Here is a 7,744-nt window from a genome sequence, read left to right as displayed (position 1 = left end):
ACACCCTCTCTCACAAACGCACACACACACACAGTCACTCTCCCTCACACACACACATTGGGTCACAGAAACACATACAAAAACGGTCACTCCCTCTCACCTACAATCTCGCTCTCTTTCTCTCTCTTTGTCTCTCTTTCCCTCAGACACACACATGTTCACTTTCTCTGTCTGTGTCTCACGCACGGTTTTTCTCTCTCTCACTCTCTCTCTCACGCACACACATACACACAGATGTGCGCTTGTGAGAGTGTGTGCACGAGAGTGTACTGGTGTGTATGAGATCTAGTGGGATCATTAAGCTCAATCCCTTCATCCATTTTCCCCTCATGTCCATTATCTCATTTAGCAACTGTCCGACTGCTTCATGTCGAGTTCAAAATCGTCTGCCCTCTTGTGGATTGACAGCATAAAGTTTCAAAATCTTCACTTGAATTCAATAGAAAGAACAAAGTAACTTCTTTCTGCTGTTCATTGTATTATTTAGAAACTGCAGTCCCTGCTCCCAGTCCAACTAAGTCCCGAAGAAACTGTGAATACATGTGGAGATAGATATAATCTGCACAAAACCTTTGCTTATTTGTTTATACTGTAAGAAGAGAAAGCAAGTTCCTGATGCCTAACCAAATTATCATATTGATTCCGAGGTGTGGTCCTAGATTATAACACTGACTGAGTGGTGGGACTGTTCGACATTAATACAGTGCATGGGTTTTGTTCATTGGAGAATTCTCATGATTTACTGCTTCTTGTTGCTGTTGTTGTTGAGGAAGTTCCAATGATATTCGGGGAGACTTTCAGGATTTGACAGAGACAGATACAATGTGCCAGGCTGCAGTATGTCAATATCAGATTGTCAGCTGTCCTTTCACTGAACTGAACTTTGTAACATGTTCCAAGTCAGGCTGCACTCCCTGTTCATTTGTTTAATCCATCAGGTGTTAAGCTGTAAATAAACTGTGTTGAATGATAGAGCACATTTACCCTCACTTGGATAAGACTCGCGCTCAGCAAGCTTGCGAATTTAGAGTCATAGAGCCATAGAACTGTACAGCATGAATACAGACCATTCAGTCCATCTTGTTCATGCTGGCCATGGATCCTATATTAATCCACTCCCATTAACCAACACTTGACCCGAATCCCTCTATTCATGTACCCATCCACATGCCTTTTGAAAGGTGTAATTGTACCAGCCTCCACCACTTCCTCTGGCAGCTCGTTCCATGCACGCACAAACCCTTGTGTGAGAAAGTTGTCCCTTTGGTCCCTGTCAGTTTTATCCCCTTTCCCTCGAAACCTGTACCCACTATTTCTGCACCTCCCCATCCCAGGAAAAGAGACATTGTCTATTCACACTGTGACCTTCATGATTTTATAAACCTCTGTAAGGTCACCCCTGAGGCTCAGCCTCTCGAGTGAAAACAGCCCCATACTATTTAGCCTCTCCCTCTAGCTCAAACCCTCCAACCCTGGCAGCATCCTTGCAAATCTTTTCTGAAGCATTTCAAGTTTTGCAACATCCTTCTTACAGGAGGGAGAGCAGAACTGCACACAATATTCTAAGAGTGGTCTCAGCAATGTCCTGTTCAGCACCAACATTGCAGATGACACCAAAATTGAAGGTGTAGTGGACAGCGAAGAGGGTTTCCTCAGATTACAGCAGGATCTGGACCTGATGGGCCAATGGGCTGAGAAGTGGCAGTTGGAGTTTCATTCAGATAAATGCAAGGTGCTGCATTTTGGGAAAGCAAATCTTGGAAGGATTTATACACTTAATGGTAAGGTCCTAGGGAGTGTTGCTGAACAAAGAGACCTTGGAGTGCAGGTTCATAGCTCCTTGAAAGTGGAGTCGCAGGTAGATAGGATAGTGAAGAAGGTGTTTGGTATGCTTTCCTTTATTGGTCAGAGTATTGAGTTCAGAGTTGGGAGGTCATGTTGCGGCTGGACAGGTCATTGGTTCGGCCACTGTTGGAATACTGTGTGCAATTCTGGTCTCCTTCCTATCGGAAAGATGTTGTGAAACTTGAAAGGGTTCAGGAAAGATTTACAAGGATGTTGCCAGGGTTGGGGGATCTGAGCTACAGGGGGAGGCCGAACAGGCTGGGGCTGTTTTCCCTGGACCGTCAGAGGCTGACGGGTGACGTTATAGAGGTTTACAAAATTATGAGGGGCATGGATAGGATAATAGACAAAGTAGGGGAGTTCAGAACTAGAGGGCATATGTTTAGGGTGAGAGGGGAAAGATATAAAAGAGACCTAAGGGGCAACTTGTTCACCCAGAGGGTGGTACGTGTATGGAATGAGCTGCCAGAGGAAGTGGTGGACGCTGGTACAATTGCAAAATTTAAGAGGCATTTGGATGGGTATATGAATAGGAAGGGTTTGGAGGGATATGTGCTGGCAGGTGGGAATAGATTAGGTTGGGATATCTGGTCGGCATGGACAGATTGGACCGAAGGGTCTGTTTCCGCACTGTACATCTCTATGACTCTATGACATAACTTCCCATCTCCGAAACTCAATGCCCTGATCAGTAAAGGGAATTGTGTCAAACAATGCATTTGATCTGTTTTCGAACTTGGTCACTATAAATGGAAACAGACGGGAGAATGGCTAACCCACTGAGTCTGCACTTGCCCGGAAACACTAGGAGCAATTTCCCGTTGTCAATCCATCGAACCCACTCAACATTGGACTGTCGGAGGAACTCAGGGCACCAAGAGGAAACCGCCCACGCAGACACAGGAAGAATGTATAATCCACACGTAGACAGTCACTGATGAACGAGCTTGATTCCCTCATCCACCCCCTTGGTTCACTTTGACAAAAGAATGAATCCGGGATGTGTGTGTGTGTGTGTGTGTGTGTGTGTAGACTTAGATGGGGCCGGTTAGACATGGAAAGTCTGGTCAAAAGGCAGGAGAACCTAAATAATGTGAGATGTAAAGTGTTCCTTGTTGGTCGTTAGACTGAAGACAAGATAAACTAAACAATCAAATGTTACATTGAGAGCAGGAACACAGAAAGCTGCTGGCTCATATCTGTCCTGTTACATGTCTACAAGTTTCAGATTGGGGCTGAATTACTGTTGCAATGGGGAATTGTCTCAAAAGCTGTTTATTGTCCTGCATCATCAAAATGTGATTTCCCTCTGCAGCGATAGGAAATGGAGACAGCTCTTTGAAGGTGATTAAAATGCAAATCCCAGAACCTGATATCAGTGAATGCCTGAGAAAATGCCTCATTCCAGCAATGTCTGCCCTGCTTTCCAAGCGAGGAGAGATTGAGGACTGTAGATGCTGGAGATCAGAGTCGGGAGTGTGGTGCTGGAAATGTTCAGGCAAAGGAGATTTGAGGATTCCCGCACAACCCCTTCATCATGGATGTGGCATGCGGGTCAAGGGGGCTGAGAGATAAATGGGAGGGGGGTAGGGAAGGGGGGGGGAGAAATGTAACAGTTGGTGAAGGTGGGGCTGATGGTGATAGTTTGGAGAGGAGGTGGAGCAGAAAGGAAGGAAGGATGGTGCACGGGTAGGACAGTTCAAGGGGACAATGCCAAGTTGGAAGGTTGGAACTGGGATAAGGTAGCAGGAGGATAAATGGGAAAACTGGTGAAAACCACATTGATCCCGTGTGGTTGGTGAGTCTCACCCTCTCAGTCTTGCAACCCGCAGTCCTCCACTCCCCTCCTCTCAAAACCCAACCTTCCCCTCAAACCAGCAGACAAGTGGGCAGTGAGGGTCCATGAGCTAGTTTGTTGAACGACCGCTAGACCACTGAGGCCAGGTACCAACTCACAGATACCTCCTCCTACTACCCAGCCAACCATGACCTCACCTCCCATCACCAAACCATCATCTGCCAGACAATCCACAACCTCATCACCTCATCATCATCGTCAGGGAACCCCACACCACCCTATTTTACTCCTTCACAAGATTCACAAAACTGACTGCCTCGGTTGACCCATTGTCTCAGCCTGCTCCTTCCCCACTAAACATATGTCTGCATACCTTGACACCATCCTGTCCCCCTTAGTCCAGGAAATCCCCACCTACGTTCGGGACACCACCCACGCCCTCCAAATCTTCCATGAATTTTGTTTCCCGGACCCATACCGCCTTGGGGATGGGCATCCACGGATATGGATATGGACATCCAGTCCCTGTGCACATCCGTCCACCATGACGAAGGTCTCAAAGCTCTCCATTTCTTCCTCTCACGCCAACTCAACCAGGATCCTTCCACTGACCCTCTCGCTCGCCTGGCAGAACTGATCCTCACCTTCAACAGTTTCTCCTTCCAGTCCTCCCACTTCCTCCAGATGAAAAGAGTACCCACGGGCACCCACATGGGCCCCAGCTACGCCTGTCTCCTAATTGAGTCCATCTTCCACAGCTACACTGGCACCACCTGCCACTTTTTCCCACCGTTACTTCGATGACTGTATCGGCGCCACCTCGTGCTCCCATGAGAATGGTGAGCAATTCTTCAATTCACCAACGCATTCCACTCCAACCCTGAGTTCATCTGGACAATCTCAGACACCTCCATCCCCTTCCAGGACCTCTCCATTTCCATTTTCAGCAACCGACTCAACATGGACATCCACGAAAAACCCACAGCTACCTGGCCTGCATCTGCCTCCTGTAAGAATGCTATCCCTTATTTTCCATGCCATTGCCTCTACCACATTGGCTCCCAGAAGGACCAATTCCATCATAGAACATCCCAGATGGTCTCCATCTTCAAAGATCACAATTACCCATCCAGCACTTCTCCTCCACATCCGTATACAACACATCATCCTCTGTCATTTCCACAAGCTATAAACAGACCCCACCAGCATATTTCCCTCCCCACCCCATCTGCGTTTTGGAGAGACCATTCCCTCCGTGACTGCCTTGTCAGGTCCACAGCCCCAACCAACCCACCCTCCCCTCCCGGTACCTTGCCCTGTCACTGCAGGAAGGGCATAACCTGTACCCAGATCTCCCCCATAACCTCTATCCAAGGCCCCAAAGTATCCTTCCACATCAGACAGAAATCTGCTTGTACTTCCGCACACCTCATCTACTAGATCCGTTGCACGTGATGTGATCTCCTCTACATTGGGGAGACAGGACGCCAACTTGCAGATCGTTTCAGAGAACATTTCAGAGAACCCGCACCAACCAACCCCACTGTCCTGTGACTGAACACTTCAACTCCCCCCTCCCACTTCACCGAGAACATGCTGGTCTTGGGCCGCCTCCATCGCCAAACCCTAATCACCCTGATGCCTGGAGGAAGAATACTTTACCTTCAGCCTTGGGATCCTGCAACAACACAGGATCAATGTTGTTTTCACCAGTTTTCCCATTCCCCTCTCCCCATCTTATCCCAGTCCCAACCTTCCAACTCAGCACCACCCTCGTGTCCTGTCCTACCTATCCATTTTCCTTCCTTCCTCTCTCCTCCTCTCTCCTCTCTGATCTATCACATTCACCCCCACTTTCATCAACCTATCACATTCCCAGCTACCGTCTCCCCAGCTCCACCTCCCTCCCATTTTACCCTCAATCCCCTTGGCACATAAGCCTCATTCCTGTTGAAGGGAGAGAGAGAGAGAGAGAGAGACTGTCTAATTGTGGGAGCAAGGATTTAATTGTTGCAATATGCATAGAGCAGGAAACTCCTGAGAGATCCTTAGCAAATATGGCCTCTCTTCCCAGCCCTTTTTGTGTCTCGGGGTGTCTACATTCAGGCTTTTAGACGCTAGTGTAGACTCAATGTTTAATATTTTCAAACTGCACCGACATGACAAACACGGTTGAAGGAAGAGTTTAACCAACTAGGAATTGTAAGGCTTTGCTGCCCTAGGATTAACATCCCAGTGGGTAGCAAGATCCTGGGAATTAACTTCTCAAACACACAGAGCCCTCCCCAGAGAGCAGAATGACAGACATTGCAATGTGTCAGAGAGGGAAGGGGTGGAGAGTCCACAAACCCCTCACCCAGAATAAATGTTGACAATAAACTGTCAGATTGATTCCCAAATCCTGTTCTTTTTCTCTCTCTCGAAAGTGAGCAGTTCTGGTTGTGTGTGTGTCTTTGTGTGTGTGTGTCTGTGTGTGTGTGTGTGTGTGTCTGTGTTTGTGTGTGTGTGCACTTATTAATGTTTCCAGCCTCTGCTTAATTGCTGTCTTATGTTTTGTTTGTATTTTGATATTTCAGTGACGTTATACAATGCATTGAGGATGCGGCTGCTGAAGAGGAGGTGCTTTTAAACCTGGGATCTTGCTATGTAACTTTGCATCAAAGTGTTCTCTCGACGCCTTTCAACTCACCTATTTTCTCTTTTACCTCGAGGAATGTTCGTTGGAAAAGCTGCAAATTAAAGATTGGGGCCAGGAAAGCCTTGGACAAGGACAACCTCCAGAGGGGAAGCAAAGGCCTGAGGCCTGTTTGCCAGGATGCACCCCGTGCGGCCCAGGTGAGTGGGGTCTCTTTATCCACCAAGGGTTAGTATCCTCTTGGGGGGGGGGTGGGGGGGATTGTGGGGGCCTCTGGTTAACTGGGTCCTGTCAGAACGCGGCCCTGTCGTTGTTAAAAGTGGTTTGAAGCCTGGGGCTAAAGTCACCGAGACCTTGGGATTGTGACACAAACAGGCTAACCCCCAGGGTCTGGGAGGCAGGACTCCCTGAGGAGAGAATTAAAACCCAAAATATCTGACCCTCTGTAAAGAATTGTCACGCTGTCAGAATCATGTGGGTCATAGAGAGGGGAGGATGATAAAATTCGACAGGGCGAGAAAATGAGTGAGAGAAAGAATTGAAAAGTGGAGAGAGCAGCAGAAACAGAAGGAAAGAGAGAGAGAGAGACAGACATTGTGAGATTGTGAAATAGCTGTAATGTTCAATTCTGGGGTGACAGGAAATAATTAAACTGAAACAGCATCACGGAGGGAAATAAAAATGATCAGGTCATGGAGCTTCTGCAACGTTGTCGCGTGTGGGATCTTGCTGTGCATCAGATGCCATCATTGCCGGCAGTGAGTGTTTCAATCAGCTAACACACAATTTCAAAACGATTTTCAACATGAAAACTCAAAATATCGCCCGATATTTCTGTATCTGGATATTGCTGAGGGATTGTCTGTGTCACTGAGAGGAGAAAACCTGGGATCTTGCTGTGCTATCTCCCTGCAAAAGATATTCCTCGCCTTTCAACTAATACTGCCTCTTTCTTCCCGAAGGGATCTTTCCGGCCACTTGAGGATTCGAAGAGAAAGAGGTTGGAAACAGGAAACCTTCAAACATGAGCTTTCTCCACGGAGATCCTGGTCCTGAGGCCTGTTCGAAAGGCTGCATCCCGTGGGGCCCAGATGAGTTTTGTCTCTGCATTACCCTGAGGTTTCATCTCCTCTCTGGGAGAACGGCAGGTCCTGGATTTTTACAGAGCCTCTGGTTAACATAGGTATGGTCTCTCTCTCTCTCTCTCACATACACACACAGGGAGGCAAGGTTTCTCTTTCTCTCTCTCTCAAGTATTGACACTGAAACATCTGTGTGTGTGTGTGAGTGAGAGAGAGAGAGAGACTGTGTGTATGTGTGTGTGTGTGCATGTGCGTGCGTGTGTCTGTGTAAGAGAGAGAGAGATCGTGTGTGTGTGTGAGAGAGTGAGAGACAGAGACAGAGAGACAGAGACAGAGAGAGAGACCATGCCGGTGTCTGTGTGTGTGTGTGAGAGAGAGAGACCA

Source organism: Chiloscyllium plagiosum, chromosome 46, assembly GCF_004010195.1.
Source record: "Chiloscyllium plagiosum isolate BGI_BamShark_2017 chromosome 46, ASM401019v2, whole genome shotgun sequence".
NCBI lineage: Eukaryota > Metazoa > Chordata > Chondrichthyes > Orectolobiformes > Hemiscylliidae > Chiloscyllium > Chiloscyllium plagiosum.
The sequence above is the reverse complement of the archived record's forward strand: the minus strand, read 5'-3'. Positions refer to the sequence as shown.